Raw genomic sequence first — 21,634 nt, 5'->3', positions numbered from 1 at the left:
ACCCAGTGTATGTGCTAAACTATGGACATGGTCCCAAGTGGATTGCGGGCACGGTGATAGCTAAAGAAGGGAGTAAGGTGTTTGTAGTCAAACTAGACAATGGACAAATTTGCAGAAAGCACCTGGACCAAACGAGATTCACAGACTGCCCTGAACAACCCACAGCAGACACCACCTTTTTTGAGCCCACAACACACACCCAAAAGATCAACGACACCACCCCGTACCAGGAAATTGAACCCATCACGCCCAACAGCCCAGCAAGGCCAGGCTCACCCAGCAGCCTGCAGGGCCAACAACACACCAGCCCAGCGAGGGCACAGCCAACACACCAGAACAGACATTTGTACCGAGGCGGTCCACCAGGGAAAGAAAGGCTCATGACTGCCTCACCTTGTAAACAGTTTTCACTTTGACTTCGGGGGAAGTGATTTTGTGTATCTGTAAAGCATGCACTCCCATGTTCAGCCACCAGGGAGCGAATCCCCTCAAGTCCCAAGGGATCCCAGCATCCCTTGGGAACACTCTATATAAGCCGGCCCCTAAGGCCTATTACTGACTCTGGAGTGCCTTAATAAAGTCTGAGGTCACTGTTACTTTAACCTCCCTGTGTGCAGTCTCATCTGTGTCAGGAACACAATAATTATCACATTGTTGTTTCTGGGAGTTGGCTGAGTGCAAATTGGTTGCCACAGTTCCTACATTACAACAGTGACTACACGTGAAAAAGTACTTCATTGGCTGTAAAGTGCTTAGGGGCATGAAAGTTGCTATATAAGTGCCAGTCTTTCTTTCCTGCTCTAGCCCTGAACTGCGACCATCTCTAGTTTCTCTCCCATTTTCCTTGATGCCCTCTCCTAGCTCATCTTCCTTCTCTACCATCCCTCTTGGTCCCCATAATATTGCAAATGGATCTCTTTGCTCAGGTACTGTACCGCTTGTCATGTATCCTACATGTTTACTGCTCGTACTATTACAAGGTGTGCCACCAAAGGGCATTGCAATGGGAGACTTGTAGGTTACCTGTACAGGTGTGGCAGGCCTAGTATAAAAGGCAGGCCACCATGTGTGATCCTCACTCTGGAGTTACATTAAATGGACTAAGGTCACTACAATTCAAGTCCAACACATTGTCTCGTGGAGTAATTATCAGAGCATCTGTAGACATAACAATTGGCGACAAGATTACGGACTTTCACGCGAAAATGGCTAACTTTGGTATGTTGCAGCAGTTCGCCGATGGTGATGATTGGGATGCCTTTGTGGAGAGGCTTGACCATTTCTTCACAGCAAATGACCTGGCAGGCGACAATCCGGCCACACTGGCCAATAAGCGCAAAGCTATCCTGCTAACCAATTATGGGCCTACCGTCCATGGCTTCGTCAGGGACTTGCTGGCACCAGCGAAGACAACAACCAAGACGTATGAGGAGCTTGTAACGCTGATCCAAAAACATCTCAAGCCCAAAAAGAGCATCCTCACAGCCAGACACTGGTTTTATACCCACTGTCGGCCTGAAAGCCAGGAAATTGCGAAATATGCTGCAGACCTCAGGAGGCTGGTGGCACCGTGTGATTTCGGCGACCACCTCACCGAAGCGCAGCGGGATAGCTTTGTCACCGGATTCGGCCACAAGGGCCTTCTTCATAAGCTACTATCTGCGGATACCACAATCACACTGCAGAAGGCCATCACCATGAGCCAGGCATTCATGACCTCGACCTGCGGCTTTAGGCGGATGACTCATCCTCAGGACTCAAACCCGGCAAGTACTGTACACAGAATGGTGCCTTTTAGAGGCTGGATTGTAGAATGTGAATCTCCTCAGGAGAGAGAGAACAGGCCCCCGAATCCCTTAACTCAGAGTCCGCCGAGGGGGGCTAATCGAATAGCACCATGCTAGCGATGCGGAGGGAATCACAGTGTGTAAAGGCTGCAGCACAAAGGGCCACCTCCAGCGAATGTGTAAAAGAAATTTGACTCACTGTGTTGATGAAGAGCCTGCAGATGGCCATGAATCCAGCCCGGATTACAAAGCAATAGTCGGAGAGGCAGTTCAGCCTCATGATGAGGTATATGGCATGTTTACCTGCACCACCGAATGTTCCCCGTTGAGGATGGAAGTCGAGATAAATGGCGTTCCAGTCTTCATGGAAGTGGACATGGGGACAAGCCAGTCAGTAATGAATCAAGAAGCCTTTGAGAGTCGATGGAACAATCAGGCTGAATGACTCAAGTTGGTCCCGGTTCAGGCAAAGCTGCGCACCTACACCGATGAACTTATCCCAGTCGTCGGTAGTGCGGATATAAAGGTACTCTATTATGGCGCGGTGCACAAGTTACCTCTGTGGATTGTTGCAGGTGATGGACCAACACGACTCGGAAGCAGGTGGATAGAGAAGATCCATTGGAGCTGGGAAGATTTCATACCTCCAGCGATCAATGTCCCTCGCGCTCAGAGGCAAAGCAAGCCCCCATCTGAGGTTGGATCTGGCACCAGAGAGCAGGCCAGCACGGGGGAAGCACAGACCGCTCAGCACGACTGTGTGGAGATGACCCAGCTGAGATGACCCAAATGCACCTTCCAGGCTCCAGTGGCAGGACTCCGGTGGAAGAAAATCGGATCTAAAGGCGACTTCCCGGCCTCGGTGGCGGAACCCGAGGAGAAGAGGATCACAGCAGTCGACATCGTGGATGGAGGAAAGATGGCGCCCAAACCACGAGGTGATGCGCTGAAGAAAAAGATGGCGGCGGCCAGACCATGAGGTGCAGCGCTGATGGAGCAACACGTGATACCCAGCGAAGAAGAGGATTGGGGTAAAGATAGCAAGGCTCCCTTAAAGGAGGCCAGCAACCCACCACACTTAAAGGGACAGGTCCACATTCTCAATCAATGTAATAGCAACTATGAATTAGATGTAAAATGTGTAATTGATGATCAGAATTGTGTACATGCAATAAGTAAAGAAAAGTCATGCGATTGCGATCGGAGCTACAGTTTATTTACAATGAGTAATGAGACGTTGTGCGATGTAGGATTTCAACAGTCTTCAATTAATGCAGCGGGCAAACACCCATCTGGAGCACACAGGTCCAGCGAGTTACCCAATGCTGCAGCCTGCATCTCTGGGACCAGAGTAATGCACCATGGAGTGTGGCCACAAGCAGCTAATATAGGCAAGCTGCAGAACAAGTGATCTCAGGAGGGCAACGGCACCAATATCGATACCCTGCCCCTGATCGGCTCCACCTCTCGGGCACCTGGTGGCACCAACCGCCACGAGCCTGAAAGAGCAAACCGCTCAGGCGCAGACCCCAGACCCTATCGCCACCAAGGCTATACCCGTGAACTAAGAGTCACCCGCAACAGTTCTCCCAAATGGGACCGGGATCAGCCAGGATCCCAAAACAAATAACGCCCAGGCTAGCGAGTCAGCAGTTCCCTGTGCACTGCTTGACAACTGCTCCACAGGGAGCAGCAGCGACCCGGGATGCAAGGAGAGGACAGGGAGGTCACAGGTATCTGTGAACCTGTCCGACGTTAGGAGCAATGGCAAAAGCCCCGAGAGCAGGCAACTTGAGCCAACCGGGTTCCCACTGTCAGCACTGGGCACGGTGCTGCCACCAGACTACCTGGACACCATCCAGCAGTTCTGGCACTAGTTTGTCCTCATGCACTGGTGCTGACCCCAGCACTGACTGCAAGCATATATCAAGTATGTACCTCACCAGTCAAATGTACTTGTCTCACAACGGTGCGACAAATGTAATGCTGTAAATGCAATTTTTTTTTTCTGGATTTGAATGTATATGAATGTAATGAGCCTCCGGCACAATCTGTATGTGGGTGGGGGGGGGAGAGAATGGAGTGGTCATGGACGTACAAGCAGAAACCACCAGCACCTCTACTGCCAACGAAACACCACCTACTCACCCAAGATGGAAACGACCCTCCAAGGGTCAACCAGATAGAGCTAAGCCCAGAGCACAGTCAATGCATGAAAGTGATTTGCACTAAGGACTTAGGGGAAAGTGATGTCATGTATCCTACATGGTTTTTGCTTGTACTATTACAAGGGGTGCCACCAGAGGGCACTGGAGTGGGATACTTGTAGGTTGGTGAGGCGTGAGTCCGGGGTCGGAGGCCTATAAAAGGCCGCGAGAGGCGTCGGGAGTTCGTTGATGAGGCGTGAGTCCGGGGTCGGAGGCCTATAAAAGGCCGCGAGAGGCGTCGGGAGTTCGTTGGTGAGGCGTGAGTCCGGGGTCGGAGGCCTAAAAAGGCCACGAGACGCATCGGAAGTTCGTTGGTGAGGCGTGAGTCCGGGGTCGGAGGCCTAAAAAGGCCACGAGACGCATCGGGAGTTCATTGGTGAGGCGTGAGTCCGGGGTCGGAGGCCTATAAAAGGCCGCGAGAGGCGTCGGGAGTTCGTTGGTGAGGCGTGAGTCCGGGGACCAGCAGAGGCCTATAAAAGGCCGCGAGAAGCGTCGGGAGTTCGTTGGTGAGGCGTGAGTCCGGGGTCGGAGGCCTATAAAAGGCCACGAGAGGCGTCGGGAGTTCGTTGGTGAGGCGTGAGTCCGGGGATCAGCAGAGGCCTATAAAAGGCCGCGAGAGGCATCGGGAGTTCGTTGGTGAGGCGTGAGTCGGGGGACCAGCAGAGGCCTATAAAAGGCCGCGAGAAGCGTCGGGAGTTCGTTGGTGAGGCGTGAGTCCGGGGACCAGCAGAGGCCTATAAAAGGCCGCGAGAAGCGTCGGGAGTTCGTTGGTGAGGCGTGAGTCCGGGGTCGGAGGCCTATAAAAGGCCACGAGAGGCGTCGGGAGTTCGTTGGTGAGGCGTGAGTCCGGGGATCAGCAGAGGCCTATAAAAGGCCGCGAGAGGCATCGGGAGTTCGTTGGTGAGGCGTGATTCCAGGGTCGGAGGCCTATAAAAGGCCGCGAGAAGCGTCGGGAGTTCGTTGGTGAGGCGTGAGTCCGGGGTCGGAGGCCTATAAAAGGCCACGAGAGGCGTCGGGAGTTCGTTGGTGAGGCGTGAGTCTGGGGTCGGAGGCCTATATAAGGCCGCGAGAGGCGTCGGGAGTTCGTTGGTGAGGCGTGAGTCCGGGGATCAGCAGAGGCCGATAAAAGGCCGCGAGAGGCGTCGGGAGTTCGTTGGTGAGGTGTGAGTCCGGGGTCGGAGGCCTATAAAAGGCCACGAGAGGCGTCGGGGTTCGTTGGTGAGGCGTGAGTCCGGGGTCGGAGGCCTATAAAAGGCCGCGAGAGGCGTCGGGAGTTCGTTGGTGAGGCGTGAGTCCGGGGTCGGAGGCCTATAAAAGGCCGCGAGAGGCGTCGGGAGTTCGTTGGTGAGGCGTGAGTCCGGGGTCGGAGGCCTATAAAAGGCCGCGAGAGGCGTCGGGAGTTCGTTGGTGAGGCGTGAGTCCGGGGTCGGAGGCCTATAAAAGGCCACGAGACGCATCGGGAGTTCATTGGTGAGGCATGAGTCCGGGGTCGGAGGCCTATAAAAGACCGCGAGAGGCGTCGGGAGTTCGTTGGTGAGGCGTGAGTCCGGGGTCGGAGGCCTATAAAAGGCCACGAGAGGCGTCGGGAGTTCGTTGGTGAGGCGTGCTTGTGCAGCTATAAGGAGAAGGCAAAAAAGGAAGTAGAAAGAAACAGAAAGGTGACGTCACAGCCTAGGAGGTAAGTGATTGGCTGGTGATTGGTGAGTAGTTTTTCTTTTTCTTTTTATATTAGTCAGTAACTTTTAACATTGTTGTTGCCAATTTAAGTGTATCTAAGGGTTAAGTCATGGCAGGAGAGCTCGGTTGGGTGTTATGCTCCTCCTGTACCATGTGGGAACTCAGGGACACTTCCGGTGTCCCTGGCGACTACGTGTGCGGGAAGTGTATCCGCCTCGAGCTCCTGACGGTCCGCGTTACGGAATTGGAGCTGAGGGTGGATTCACTCTGGAGCATCCACGATGCTGAGAATGACGTGAGTATCACGTGTAGTGAGTTGGTCTTACCGCAGGAGAAGGGCCCACAGCCAGATAGGGAATGGAAGACCAGCAGGAAGAGTAGTGCAAGGAAGGTAGTGCAGGGGTCCCCTGTGGTCATCCCCCTGCAAAACAGATACACCGCCTTGAGTATTGTTGGGGGGGATGACTCATCAGGGGAGGGCAGCATCAGCCAAGTTCATGGCACCGTGGCTGGCTCTGCTGCACAGGAGGGCAGGAAAAAGAGTGGGAGCGCAATAGTGATAGGGGATTCAATGGTGACGGGAATAGATAGGCATTTCTGCGGCAGCAACCGAGACTCCAGGATGGTATGTTGCCTCCCTGGTGCAAGGGTCAAGGATGTCTCGGAGCGGGTGCAGGACATTCTGAAATGGGAGGGAGAACAGCCAGTTGCCGTGGTGCACATTGGTACCAACGACATAGGTAAAAAAAGGGATGAGGTCCTACGAAACGAATTTAAGGAGCTAGGAGCTAAATTAAAAAGTAGGACCTCAAAAGTAGTAATCTCGGGATTGCTACCAGTGCCACGTGCTAGTCAGAGTAGGAATCGCAGGATAGCGCAGATAAATACGTGGCTTGAGCAGTGGTGCAGCAGGGAGGGATTCAAATTCCTGGGGCATTGGAACCGGTTCTGGGAGAGGTGGGACCAGTACAAACCGGACGGTCTGCACCTGGGCAGGACCGGAACCAATGTCCTAGGGGGAGTGTTTGCTAGTGCTGTTGGGGAGGAGTTAAACTAATATGGCAGGGGGATGGGAACCAATGCAGGGAGACAGAGGGAGACAAAAAGGAGGCAAAAGCAAAAGACAGAAAGGAGATGAGGAAAAGTGGAGGGCAGAGAAACCTAAGGCAAAGAACAAAAAGGGCCACTGTACAGCAAAATTCTAAAAGGACAAAGGGTGTTAAAAAAACAAGCCTGAAGGCTTTGTGTCTTAATGCAAGGAGAATCCGCAATAAGGTGGATGAATAAACTGTGCAAATAGACGTTAACAAATATGATGTGATTGGGATTACGGAGACGTGGCTCCAGGATGATCAGGGCTGGGAACTCAACATCCAGGGGTATTCAACATTCAGGAAGGATAGAATAAAAGGAAAAGGAGGTGGGGTAGCATTGCTGGTTAAAGAGGAGATTAATGCAATAGTTAGGAAAGACATTAGCTTGGATGACGTGGAATCTATATGGGTAGAGCTGCAGAACACCAAAGGGCAAAAAACGTTAGTGGGAGTTGTGTACAGACCTCCAAACAGTAGTAGTGATGTTGGGGAGGGCATCAAACAGGAAATTAGGGGTGCATGCAATAAAGGTGTAGCAGTTATAATGGGTGACTTTAATATGCACATAGATTGGGCTAGCCAAACTGGAAGCAATACGGTGGAGGAGGATTTCCTGGAGTGCATAAGGGATGGTTTTCTAGACCAATATGTCGAGGGACCAACTTGGGGGGAGGCCATCTTAGACTGGGTGTTGTGTAATGAGAGAGGATTAATTAGCAATCTCATTGTGCGAGGCCCCTTGGGGAAGAGTGACCATAATATGGTAGAATTCTGCATTAGGATGGAGAATGAAACAGTTAATTCAGAGACCATGGTCCAGAACTTAAAGAAGGGTAACTTTGAAGGTATGAGGCGTGAATTGGCTTGGATAGATTGGCGAATGATACTTAAGGGGTTGACTGTGGATGGGCAATGACAGACATTTAGAGACCGCATGGATGAACTACAACAATTGTACATTCCTGTCTGGCGTAAAAATAAAAAAGGGAAGGTGGCTCAACCGTGGCTATCAAGGGAAATCAGGGATAGTATTAAAGCCAAGGAAGTGGCATACAAATTGACCAGAAATAGCAGCGAACCCGGGGACTGGGAGAAATTTAGAACTCAGCAGAGGAGGACAAAGGGTTTGATTAGGGCAGGGAAAATGGAGTACGAGAAGAAGCTTGCAGGGAACATTAAGGCGGATTGCAAAAGTTTCTATAGGTATGTAAAGAGAAAAAGGTTAGTAAAGACAAACGTAGGTCCCCTGCAGTCAGAATCAGGGGAAGTCATAACGGGGAACAAAGAAATGGCAGACCAATTGAACAAGTACTTTGGTTCGGTATTCACTAAGGAGGACACAAACAACCTTCCGGATGTAAAAGGGGTCAGAGGGTCTAGTAAGGAGGAGGAACTGAGGGAAATCTTTATTAGTCGGGAAATTGTGTTGGGGAAATTGATGGGATTGAAGGCCGATAAATCCCCAGGGCCTGATGGACTGCATCCCAGAGTACTTAAGGAGGTGGCCTTGGAAATAGCGGATGCATTGACAGTCATTTTCCAACATTCCATAGACTCTGGATCAGTTCCTATCGAGTTGAGGGTAGCCAATGTAACCCCACTTGTTAAAAAAGGAGGGAGAGAGAAAACAGGGAATTATAGACCGGTCAGCCTGACCTCAGTAGTGGGTAAAATGATGGAATCAATTATTAAGGATGTCATAGCAGCGCACTTGGAAAATGGTGATATGATAGGTCCAAGTCAGCATGGATTTGTGAAAGGGAAATCAAGCTTGACAAATCTTCTGGAATTTTTTGAGGATGTTTCCAGTACAGTGGACAAGGGAGAATCAGTTGATGTGGTATATTTGGACTTTCAGAAGGCTTTCGACAAGGTCCCACACAAGAGATTAATGTGCAAAGTTAAAGCACATGGGATTGGGGGTAGTGTGCTGACGTGGATTGAGAACTGGTTGTCAGACAGGAAGCAAAGAGTAGGAGTAAATGGGGACTTTTCAGGCAGTGACTAGTGGGGTACCGCAAGGTTCTGTGCTGGGGCCCCAGCTGTTTACATTGTACATTAATGATTTAGACGAGGGGATTAAATGTAGTATCTCCAAATTTGCGGATGACACTAAGTTGGGTGGCAGTGTGAGCTGCGAGGAGGATGCTATGAGGCTGCAGAGTGACTTGGATAGGTTAGGTGAGTGGGCAAATGCATGGCAGATGAAGTATAATGTGGATAATTGTGAGGTTATCCACTTTGGTGGTAAAAACAGAGAGACAGACTATTATCTGAATGGTGACAGATTAGGAAAAGGGAAGATGCAACGAGACCTGGGTGTCATGGTACATCAGTCATTGAAGGTTGGTATGCAGGTACAGCAGGCGGTTAAGAAAGCAAATGGCATGTTGGCCTTCATAGCGAGGGAATTTGAGTACAGGGGCAGGGAGGTGTTGCTACAGTTGTACAGGGCCTTGGTGAGGCCACACCTGGAGTATTGTGTACAGTTTTGGTCTCCTAACTTGAGGAAGGACATTCTTGCTATTGAGGGAGTGCAGCGAAGATTCACCAGACTGATTCCCGGGATGGTGGGACTGACCTATCAAGAAAGACTGGATCAACTGGCCTTGTATTCACTGGAGTTCAGAAGAATGAGATGGGACCTCATAGAAACGTTTAAAATTCTGATGGGGTTAGACAGGTTAGATGCAGGAAGAATGTTCCCAATGTTGGGGAAGTCCAGAACCAGGGGTCACAGTCTGAGGATAAGGGGTAAGCCATTTAGGACCGAGATGAGGAGAAACTTCTTCACCCAGAGAGTGGCGAACCTGTGGAATTCTCTACCACAGAAAGTAGTTGAGGCCAATTCACTAAATATATTCAAAAGGGAGTTAGATGAAGTCCTTACTACTCGGTGGATCAAGGGGTATGGCGAGAAAGCAGGAAGGGGGTACTGAAGTTTCATGTTCAGCCATGAACTCATTGAATGGCGGTGCAGGCTAGAAGGGCTGAATGGCCTGCTCCTGCACCTATTTTCTATGTTTCTATGTTTACCTGTACAAGTATGCCAGGCCTAGTATAAAGGCAGGCCACCAGGTGTGATCATCACCCTGGAGTTACATTAAATGGACTAAGGTCACTGCAGATCAATTTCAACACATTGACTCATGGAGTCAGCATCTGAAGACATAACACCGCTCCTTTTCAAAACTGCTGTCAGCTCCCTCCTTCTAAAATAACCCACCCTTGACCCCTCTGTCCTTGCAAATTACCATTCCATCTCCAACTCCTTTTCCTCTCCTTGAATATGCTGTCACATCCCAAATCTGGCCCTATTTTTCCTGTAACTCCATGTTTGAATCTCTCGAATTAGATTTCCACCCCTGCCAAAACACTGAAACAGCCTAATCAAAGTCACAAATGACATCTTCTGTGACAGCAACCTTTACCTCTCCTCATCCTTCTCGACCTGCCTGCAGCCTTTGACATGACTGACCACACCATCCTCCTTCAACGCTTCTCTTCCATTGAGTGGGACTGTCCTCACCTGGTTCCACTCTTACCTATCCATTGCACTGGCTTCTCTTTCTGCCCTGCACTGTTATCTCTGGAGTCCTCTTGGCTTGTTCCTATTTCTCCTCTAGATGCTGTCCCTCAGTGATATTATAGAAGACACAACATCAGGTTCCACATGTACTTTAATGATACCCAGCTCTACTTAATCGAGACCTCGCTTGACACCTTCACTGTCTCTCTGTGATACCCAGTCCTGGATGAACCAAAATTTTCTACAATTAAACATTGTGTGCAGTCCCTGCCAGAAACTCAGTTCCCTAGCCACTGATTCCATTCCCTTTCCTGGCCACTGTCTCAGGCGGAACCAGACTGTTTGCAGCCTTGGAGTCTTATTTGAACCTGAGGTGAGCTTCCAACCTCATATCCTCTCCATCACCAGACTGCTTACTTCCACCTCCGTAACATCGCCTGCCTCCACTATCAGGAAGGCAAATGAAATGTTGGCCTTTATTGCAAGGGGGATGGAGAATAAAAGCAGAGAAGTCCTGCTACAACTGTACAGAGTATTCGTGAGGTCACACCGAGAGTACTGCATACAGTTTTGGTCTCCGTAATTAAGGAAGGATATACTTGCATTGGAGGCTGTTCAGAGAAGGTTCACGAGATGATTCCGGAGATGAGTGGGTTGACTTATGAAGATAGATTGAGTAGGTTGAGCCTATACTCATTGGAGTTCAGAAGAATGAGAGGTGATCTTAGCGAAACATATAAGATAATGAGGGAGTGCAACAAGGTGGATGCAGAGAGGATATTTCCACTCACAGAGGAAAGTAAAACTAGAGGGAATAGTCTCAGAATAAGGGGTCGCCCATTTAAAACTGAGATGAGGAGGAATTTCTTCTCTCAGAGGGCTGAAAAACTGTGGAATTCTCTTCCCCAGAGAGCTGTGGAGTCTGGGTCATTGAATATATTTAAGGCGGAGATAGACAGATTTTTGAGCGATAAGGGAATAAAGGGTTATGGGGAGCAGGTGGGAAAGTGGAACTGAGTCTATAATCAGATCAGCCATGATCTTATTAAGTGGCGGATCAGGCTTGAGGGGCCAAATGGCCGACTCCTGTTCCTATTTCTTATGTTCTTATGTTCACCCCTGCCTCAGCCTGTCTGTTGCTGAAACCCTCATCCATATTTTTATTACCTTCAGACACGACTATTCCTATGTGCATTTTCTGGGCCCAAGTTTCCACAAGAAAAAAAACGGGCGCCCCTCCGAGCTGGACGTCCGTTTTTCGCGCCTAAAACGGCGCCTAAAAAGATCCTCGGTATTCTCCACCTACTTACAGGTCCTGTGGCTCTCGGCGCAGCCAGCACGAGCTGTGTGGGGGGGCGGAGCCAGGTCCCTGCGCTGAAAACAGTGCCGGGACCTCTGCACATGCGTGCTACAGTCGGCACGCAAGTGCAGTAGCTCCAGGCGCCGAACTGTGTGGGAGGGGCCCGAAGCACGCAGCCCCTAGCCCTGGCTGAATGGCCTCACTGGGGCTGCGTGAATAAGGCTCCTCCCACAGCCAGCTCCTGCTCCCCCCCCGACCAGACCTGACACCCGCTCCCCGCCCCCCTCTGCCTCCGGACCAGACCCGACCCGACACCCGCTCCCCTCCCCTCCCGCCGACCAGACCCGACCCGACACCCGCTCCCCCCATCCCCCGCCGACCAGACCCGACCCGACACCCGCTCCCCTCCCCTCCCGCCAACCAGACCCGACCCGACACCCGCTCCCCCCCCCCCCCACCGACTGATCCGACCCGACCCGCGCTCCTGTTCCCCGACCCGACACCCCCCCCCCCCCACTGGACCCGACTCCCGGACTGGATCCGATCCGACCTGACCTCTCCCTTCCCCACCCCCCCCCTCTCTCTCCCCGCCCCCCCCCGCTCTCTCTCTCTCCCTCCCTCCTCTCTCTCTCCCTCCCTCCCCCTCTCTCTCTCTCTCTCTCTCCCTCCCTCCCTCCCTCTCTCTCTCTCTCTCTCTCCCCTCTCTCTCTCTCCCTCCCTCCCCCCCCTCTCTCTCTCTCCCTCCCTCTCTCTCTCTCTCTCCCCCTCCCGCTCAGCGGCACGAACGGCTGCAGAATTCTCCCTGGCTGAAGCACTTTCACACAGGTAGGAAGATGGTTTATTTAATCTTTTCTTGGCTTATAAATGTTTATTCAGGTTGGATTTATTTGTATAATATTTGTAGAAGTGTAAATAAGGATTTATTGTCGAATTTAATGACTTCCCTTCCCCCCTCCACCTCGTTTTGAACGCCTAATTTGTAACCTGCGCCTGATTTTTTAATGTGTAGAACAGGTTTTTTCAGTTCTACAAAAATCTTCACTGGCTCCATTCTACTTTAGTTTGGAGTACATTTTCACTGTGGAAACTTTCAAATCAGGCGTCAGTGGCCGGACACGCCCCCTTTTGAAGAAAAAATTCTGTTCTAAAGTAGAACTGTTCTACCTGACTAGAACTGCAGAAAAAAAAATGTGGAGAATTGCGATTTCTAAAATAGTCCGTTCTCCACCAGTTGCTCCTAAAAATCAGGCGCGAATCATGTGGAAACTTGGGCCCTCTATGTTAAACTGAGTCTGCCATTCCTTATACATGCAATACTTTAAAAATGCTGCCTTTACGTTGGTGATCTTAACTGAGAAACTTATAAAATTCTAAGTACTTACCTAGGTGTACAGTATTGCCAATTGGTCTGGAAAAGTGTCACAATAATAAAAGATTGAGCAAACTTGGGCGCAAGTATGTCATGCAGTTAATTAATCTTTGCCTAAATTTCCTTGATCTTTTATGCCCATCTATTGATTACTACGCCCAAACGCAACTCGATGCATTATAATGACTCCACCCCCCAGGCTAAACTTCCTGCAATTAATCTGGTTCAAAACAAGCGTGAATTAAGCCCAGAATATAAGACCCCGCACAAAACAAAGTCTTTTTTTTTGGTGTGTTTTAGGATTTTTCAAATGATTTTTAAACAAAATTATCCTCACTGAGTCCTGCACTGTATTTTGTGTTCCTTCAATGCATTCCACAATTGTATGTTTCTAAACAGGTTAGGTGAGTGGGCAGGTTAGGTGAGTGGGCAAATGTATGGCAGATGCAGTATAATGTGGATAAATGTGAGGTTATCCACTTTGGTGGCAAAAACAGGAAGACAGAATATTATCTGAATGGTGACAGATTAGGAAAAGGGGAAGTGCAGCGAGACCTGGGTGTCATGGTACATCAGACATTGAAGTTTGGCATACAGGTACAGCAGGCAGTGAAGAATGCAAATGTCATGTGGCCTTCATAGCTAGAGGATTTGAGTATAGGAGCAGCGATGTCTTACTGCAGTTGTACAGAGCCTTGGTGAGGCCACACCTGTAATATTGTGTTCAGTTTTGGTCCCCTAATCTGAGGAAGGATGTTCTTGCTATTGAGGGAGTACAGCGAAGGTTCACCAGACTGATTCCCGGGATGGCGGGACTGACCTATCAAGAAAGACTGGATCAACTGGGCTTGTATTCACTGGAGTTCAGAAGAATGAGAGGGGACCTCATAGAAACATATAAAATTCTGATTGAATTGGACACGTTAGAGGCAGGAAGAATGTTCCCGTTGCTGGGGAGTTCCAGAACCAGGGGTCACAATCTAAGAATAAGGGGTAAGCCATTTAGGACCGAGATGAGGAGAAACTTCTTCACTCAGAGAGTGGTTAACCTGTGGAATTCTCTACCGCAGAAGGTTGTTGTGGCCAGTTCATTAGATATATTCAAAAGGGAGTTAGATATGACCCTTACGGCCAAAGGGATCAAGGGGTATGGAGAGAAAGCAGGAAAGGGGTACTGAGGTGAATGATCAGCCATGATCTTATTGAATGGCAGTGCAGGCTCGAAGGGCCGAATGGCTTGCTCCTGAACCTAATTTCTTTGTTTCTATGTTTCTATGTAACAATGTTACTGAACTAGTAATCCAAAGACCTGGGCTAATAATCTCAGAGACATGAATTCAAATTCCACCACGGCAGCTAAGGAAATTTAAATTCAGTTAATTACAGAAATCTAAAATTAAAAAAAAAATCTCGTATCAGTAATGGTGACCATAAAACTACCGAATTGTCGTAAAATCCCATCTGGTTCACTAATGTTCACTTAGGGAAGGAAATCTGCCGTCCTTACCTCATCTGGCCTACATGTGACTCTAGACTCACAGCAAAGTGGTTGACTCTTAACTACCCTCTGAAATGGGGCTTCACCTGAATACTGTCTTCAGCATGTCCCTAACACACAACTAGCGGGAGTGGTAGTGGCCCCGGAACAAGAGGCCATTCCGCTCCTTCTCAAGGGCAATTCGGGATGGGCAATAAATGCTGGCTGGCTATGCCAGTGCCACCCACATCCCGTGAATAAAAACAAATTCAACGCTTTCCTCAGGCCCCGATTGTTGATTTCCAGCATATGCTAATGAGATTGATAGGAAATATTGGCATCGGTGAAAAAGGGCACATGATTGAGTGTAGTTTTGGGTAATTGTGACAGGAAATTGCACCCTATAATCTAGATTGACAGTTCATGTACAGTACTGAGATAATAACTGCACTGTTGGTGATGGTGGGAAAGATTAAACTGTGTTCTGGTATTTGGTTGCTCTGGGGGTTCAGGTGGATGTTAAAGACCTTTGACATTATACTGAAAGAATTGGGCTTTCTCCTGCTGGCCTGGCTAACATTTCTTCCCCCTGAGCAACACCACTAAAACACATTAACTGGTTATTCACCTCAATGATGTGCGATTTTCCATTGTGTGCAAAATCACTTGAATTTATTTACGCAACAACACTAAATGCATTTTTAAATAATTCAGTGTATGTGAAGTGCTTTGGAATGTATTTAAGAGGCAGAATGATATAATTGAAAGTTCTTTGTTTCCTTCTCTCTCATATTGTGATCAATTGAAGTTTCTGATGTTGTGTGCCTCAGATTTCCTTTCCAGAGTTGTATTGCGCTCTTCAAAACCAAAAGTGCCCTCTGCTGGTTTGTGGCCAAACTGCAGGCTTGGTTATGGATGACAATGATAAAGGTAGCTCCAAACGTTCTACTTATCCACTGCAACAAATTACAGGAAGACATTAATAAACTTGCAGAATGGGCATATAATTGGCAAAAGAAATTCAACACAGATAAATGTGAGGTATTACATCTTGGTGAGAAAAATAGGGAGGTCACATATTACCTGGAAAATAAGAATCTAAATGGGGTAGAGGAGCAAAAGGATCTCGGAGTACAAATACACAAATCACTAAAAGTATTGACACTGGTTAACAAGGCCATAAAAAAGCAAACCAAGCACTAGGATTTATTTCTAGAGGTATAGAATTAAAAGTCGTGAAGTTATGCTAAATGTGTATCGAACCTTTGTCAGACCACACTCAGAGTACTGCGTACAGTCCTGGTCACCATATTATAAAAAGGCTTTCGAGGAACTGCAGAGGGTGCAGAGAAGATTTACAAGGATGATACCAGAAATGCGAGGGTATACATATCAGGAAAGGATAAACAGGCTGGGTTTCTTTTCTCTTTAAAAGAGAAGGTTGAAGGGTGACCTAATGGAGGTCTTTAAAATTATGAAAGGTTTTGATAGATTAAACACAGAGAGAGTGTTTCCACTTGTGGGGAAGAGCAAAACTAAAGGTCATCAATATAAGACAAAAGTGACTATCTACACAAAAGATTTTTGTGTCCTTCTGCGCATGTGCGAGGTGGCCTCCGTCCCTTTTTGTGCATGCGCGTGCAATCCGGTTGTACATGCGCAGTACGATAAACGAGGGAGCTGGAAGTGGGGCTGAACCACATTGCTGAGCCTGGAGCTGGTGCCATTGCTGCTCAAGCCTGAGCCTGCTACTAGGACTTTCAGGTTATCTTTAGTAAATCAATGACTATACTAAAGGAGCCTCTAGGAGTTTTGCCTCGAATATCACTGTGATGATCGGCACGATAATTTTTGCAGCCTTCCGAGAGAGAGAGAGGAAATCGGAGGTGGGAGAGAGAGAGTGGGGCAGAGAGAGAGAGAATGGGGGGGGGGGGAGAGAGAGAGGGTGGGGCAGAGAGAGAGAAAGTGGGGCAGAGAGAGAGTATGAGACAGAGAGAGAGAGAGTGGGAGAGAGTGGGGCGGAGAGAGAGCGTGGGACAGAGAGCACGAGAGAGTGGGGCAGAGAGAGAGAGTGAGACAGAGAGCGAGAGAGAGTGGGGTAGAGAGAGAGAGAGAGTGGAGCAGAGAGCGAAAGAGAGTGGGGGGTGAGAGAAAGAGTGGGGGAGAGAGATTTGGGCAGAGAGAGAGTGAGAGGAGGGAGAGAGAGAGTGGCGCAGAGAGAGAGAGAGAGAGTGGGGCAGAGAGAGGGGAAGGGAGTGGAGGTCAGGAACTCGTTGGGGGTGGGGCGGTAAAGAGCACGGAGAGCACAGTGAGGATGGCCGAAGAACGTGATCCAGGTCTAAAGTGGGGGAGGGGGAAGGGGTTTGAGAGTGAGAACATGATCCAGATGGTAAGACAGATCACGTACTTCCAACCCTTTACACTCGCACACGTTCTCCCTCTCCTCCCCCTACACCTGGTTGATTTCTCGGAAAGCTCGATGCCAATGTGGTAAGTGACGTCATTGGACTGGATGAAATCCGGAAGTCACGATATTTTTACTATTCACTTCATACCCAAAAGCCTGTTAACTCTCCATGACCCACACACAATGCCCCATCTGTGGTGGGGCGGGGGGAGGAAGGTCAGGAATTTGTTGGGGGGAGAAGGTCATGAGTCCATGGGAAGGAGATCAGGCTCTTGGGCAGGGGAAGGAAGGTCAGGCACTTGGGCGTGGGTGGAGGAGGTCAGGAATTTGGGAGGGGTAGAATGTCAGAGACTTAGGGAGAGAAGGTCAGAAACTTGGGCTGGGGGAGAAGTCAGGAACTTGGGCAGGAGGTCAGGCTCTTGGGGTAGGAACTAGTTTGGGGGTGAGAGAAGGTCAGAGCTTTAGGTGTTGCAAATTAACATGTCCATATTTCTAGTGGGATTGAATTGAAGAATAAAGATCAGAGAAGTTATGCTAAACTTTTATTAAACCTCGGTTAGACCACGCTTGGAGTACAATTCTAGTCATCATATTGTAAAAAGGATATAGAGGCACTGGAGAGGGTGCAAAAAAGATTTACAAGGCTGATTCCAGAAATGCGAGGGTGTACATATCAGGAAAGGATGAACAGGCTGGGTCTCTTTTCTCTTGAAAAGAGAAGGCCGAGGGGTGACCTAATAGAGGTCTTTAAAATTATGAAAGGTTTTGACAGAGTGGATGTAGAGAGAGTGTTTCCACTTGTGGGGAAGAGCAAAACTAGAGGCCATCAGTATAAGATAGTCACCAAGCAATCCAATAGGGAATTCAGAAGAAACTTCTTTACCCAAAGAGTGGTGCGAATGTGGAACTCACTACCTCAGGGAGTGGTTGAAGCGAATAGTGTGGATGGATTTAAGGTGTGGTTAGATAAGCATATGAGAGAGAAGAGAATAGAGGATTATGCTGATAGAGTTAGATAAGGAAAGACGGGAGGAGGCTCGAGTGGAGCATAAACGCCGGCATGGACTGGTTGGGCTGAATGGCCTGTTTTTGTGCCGTATATCCTATGTAATCCACAGCTAGCTTATGAGGCGATAACTAATTCTCACACTGATTATGTATCGCGAGTCCAGAGGCTGCTTTGCTTAATCAGATCAAAAAATGTTCAATGTGTTTTAGACAAACAGAGGATAATTCCTAATTTACTAAAATTGCAAATAAATAATCGGCCAGAATTTGCTGCCTAAATAATGGTACTTGGTGCTGGTAACGTGTCAATCGGCTAGCAACTTGTGGCGAGGAGGAGATGCCCCATGAATTGTGAATCGCCACAAGTTGCTGGACAACTTGTAATCCTCTGCTGTTAGCATCGCCCTCAACGTCCCTGTCAGGATCATGAAGTTGTTGCATTTGTGCATTAAACTTGTTCATTAAACTTCATAGAATCACAGAAATTTATGGCACAGAAGTAGGCCATTGGGGCCATCGTATCTGTGCCGGCCAAAAAAGAACTATCCAGCCTAATCCCACTTTCCAGCTTTTGGTCTGTAGCCCTGTATGTTGCGGCACTTCAAGTGCATGTCCAAGTACTTTTAAACTTACCGCAGAAAGTTAGGGTTAGTAATTAACAGCACAAGTACCACTTAAGGAGAAGATTTATGTTCTTGAAATGCCAATTACCCTTTCCAGTCCAGATTTAAACTGGAGTCTTATTCCTACAAGCAATAAATTGTTGGAGAGTTTTAAAATTTAAAGTTTTGTTACTTTTACTTTCTGTCCTTTCTCTCTCTCTCTTAATCCAACTTTTCTTGCCCTCTATAAGGCCCAAATTTCCCCAGGAGTTGCTCCGTTTTTTTTGGAGCAACTTGATTTTTCTGGAGTATCTTTTTAGTTGCAATTCTGCCCATTTAATTTGCGCCAGTGTAAGTGAATTAGTTAGTTTTTTTTTTAGTTTTGTTTTTTTTTCAAAAGGGGGCGTTCCCAGCTACTTACGCTTGTTTTAGCCATTTAAGTGAGTTTGACCAGCAAATAGTTGCTCCAAATTAACTTAGGCCAGCTTATGTTGGTACTTCTGTCGGCACAGAAAAACCTTACCTAGAGTTAAGGAATTGACGCAAGTAACTACATTTAAAGCACCACTAAGCACCAAACAAAGCACAAAAAGTAATAAGCATTCAATAAAAAATAAAGAACTGAAATAAATAATTAAATTAACAAGTGAAGAACTGAAGTAAATCCACCTTGAACTAAAGTCGGCAGCGGCTGTCTGTGCGGGAGTCCCTTCGGCTTGGGGTAGGTGCGGGAGAAAGCGGTATCTTAAGGGGGAGGGCGTGGGGAGGAGCGGGGGTGGGGTGAGGGAGAATGCTTAACGCAGCAGGTTGCGGGGGCGGGGGGAGGGCTGGGGGTGGTGGGTGCCGAACACGGCATCTGAAGGCGGGGGGGGAAAGAGAGGGAGAAATCTGAACTCGGCAGGCTGGGGGGACCTGGGGGATGGTGGATGCTGAACTCGGCATTTTAAGGGGGGGGGGAGAGAGGGAGAAGGCTGAACTCGGCAAGCTGGGGGGGAGGGAGGGGTGGGTGGTGATGAGGAGTGAGAGAGAAGTCACATGACTGAAGGGAGGAGGAGGAGAGAACAAAAGACCTTTGGGTGTCTTACCTTGTTTGGAGAGGGAGAAGAGCTGTGCTGCCATTTTTCACCTTTGAAAGTTTAACTTTTACTTTAACGATGGGTGCAGCAATATTAATGCCATGGATTTTGCAATGGTTATGCATCATGGTGCTACGTAGGAGAGAATTGATTAGAGCTCATCGCATCAGGAACATCAGAGCCCGTAGGATGCTGGGCAGAAGGCCTTACCCACTTCAGCAATTTCGAGTCAGGTGTTCGTACCTGGACCTGAGTGAGGCAGATTGTGTCAGAAGGCTGCGTTTCCGCAGTGAAGTTGTCCGTGAGATCTGTGAGTTGGTGAGACCAGCCGAGAAGCAGCAGGTGGACTGCCTTGTCTGTTGAAGTGAAGGTTACAGGCCTGTGACATTCCCTCCCTGAAGGCCTGTGCTGTTGTTCCCGTTGCCTCTGAAATTCCCTCCCTCATTTCCCGTGTCATTACTGCTATTTCTCCCGACAGTCCTGTTACCTCATCACCCCCCCACTGACAGTGTGCAAGAGTGATCGGGTAAGCTCATTGGTCTCCACACCCAATTCCATCACCTGAGCCACATCTGTTGCACCCTCCATCTCAGGACAGCATGGTACATTTCTCCTTGCCCTCGCCCTGGGTCTGTCTCGTGGCACCCCTCCAGTGGGAGGCGCAGGCTGGGTCGGTGAGGCCCTCGGTGTTGCAGGCTGCATTCCACCAGCACTGGGAGGCGCAGGCTGGGACAGCGAGGCCCTGGGTGTTACAGGCTGCATTCCACCAGCATTGGGACCCAGAACCTCGGACGGTGGGGCACTGAGTAATCCATACTGCATTCCACCACCACTGGGAGGCTGTAAGAATAAAAGTGTTTATTAATTGATTCTGTGCATGTATAAATGTAAAAAGTGTAGATTATACGGAAAGGCCTGTTTGAGATAAAATGAAAACCCACAGATTGCCAGTATGGGCTAAGTTTTGTAAGAAACAAAATGAAAGCCCCCAGAGCTGCCGCATGGCTTTCGTGTATTGGAAAGCCATTTAAACTAATCAGAGATGGCTGAGCCAGATCTGACAGCCACATGTGTGAGGAGAGCCAATAAGGAGCTGCCCTGGAACCAAAGTCCAATTCAGGAGGCTTTCTGAGGACAATGGCCTTGAGGAATATAAAAAACACAAGCCAGGAACTTTTCTCTCCTCTCTTCCCTTCCCGCTGGACACATGGCAAAAGACCTCTTGTTGAAGACCAGCCAAATCAGCATGCCGTGTTCAAACCAGCCAGCCAAAGGGATGTAACGTATATCACTCTTTATTATAACCTCATTGTATCTCTGTTGTAACTAAGGTAGATCTGTAGAATATTTGACGACTGCTGTTAAACGCATGTGTGTGTTTTTAATAAACTGTTCCAATTGTTTTAAAGAGAGTCGTCTCACTGTCAAATATAAACCCAGAGAGATTTAGAAATCTTACAAGGCACAGGCTGGTACATTGGGGCATGAATGTTCTATACTGCATTCCACCACCACTGGGAGGCGCAGGCTGGGACATTGGGGCACTGAGTGTTCCATACTGCATTCCACCACCAGCACTGGAACCCGCAATCTCGGAACTTTCGAAAGCAACTGTTGTGTCCTTAGATGCTCTAGTAGTGACTCCACGAGGCAATGTGCTGTACTTGAACTGTAGTGACCTTAGTCCTTTATTGATAACTCCAGAGTGAGGATCACACCTGGTGGCCTGCCTTTTATACTAGGCCAGGCACACCTGTACAGGTAACCTACAAGTCTCCCACTGCTGTGCCCTCTGGTAGCACACCTTGTGATAGTACCAACAATAGCCATGTAGGATGCATGACAGCATCCAATGTCGGACCAAAACTTAAACCACTATGCAGGGACTGGGAGGAGCTGAGAGCACGGAATGTCGAACCAGAACCCATGGAAGTGCTTGGCAATGCTAGTTCAAGATTCTCCCCTTCATACCTCGCCATGCCCACCCCCTCCCCCCTCCAAAGTTGGTCTAGCTCGTCTGCATCTGAATCTTCTTCTGTATCTTCAGGATTGGCATCAGGTTCTGCAAAATATAACAGAACAGTCAAATGGTTAGCAGCAC

The sequence above is a fragment of the Pristiophorus japonicus genome, chromosome 1 (genome assembly GCF_044704955.1).
Source record: "Pristiophorus japonicus isolate sPriJap1 chromosome 1, sPriJap1.hap1, whole genome shotgun sequence".
NCBI lineage: Eukaryota > Metazoa > Chordata > Chondrichthyes > Pristiophoridae > Pristiophorus > Pristiophorus japonicus.
Note: the sequence above shows the minus strand (reverse complement) of the source record.